This window comes from Penaeus monodon, chromosome 21, assembly GCF_015228065.2.
Source record: "Penaeus monodon isolate SGIC_2016 chromosome 21, NSTDA_Pmon_1, whole genome shotgun sequence".
In the NCBI taxonomy this organism is placed as follows: Eukaryota; Metazoa; Arthropoda; class Malacostraca; order Decapoda; family Penaeidae; genus Penaeus; species Penaeus monodon.
The window spans coordinates 16563623-16563925 of record NC_051406.1 but is presented as its reverse complement, the minus strand read 5'-3'; positions in this window follow the sequence as shown (position 1 = coordinate 16563925).

Here is a 303-nt window from a genome sequence, read left to right as displayed (position 1 = left end):
ACAGAAAATCCAGCATTGCATAAATAACATTCAGATATTCAAAACCCCCATTTTACGACACACACCAAAAATATATATCTCGCTCTCCTTACAAGCAGAGTAAAAAAAAAAATTTAAAACCCCGAGCGGAATTTTCCAAAAAACTTGAAAACTATTCTTATCTTTGCAAGGGGCCTTTGGGGGTTTGTGCGCCGGCCCGGGGCCCCAATCACGGATTCCACCCAAAAGAGTTACGAAAAATGGGAATGGAATTTGTCTTACATATATTTTTATGTTTTTTTTTTGAAAGGGGGTTCTTACTTT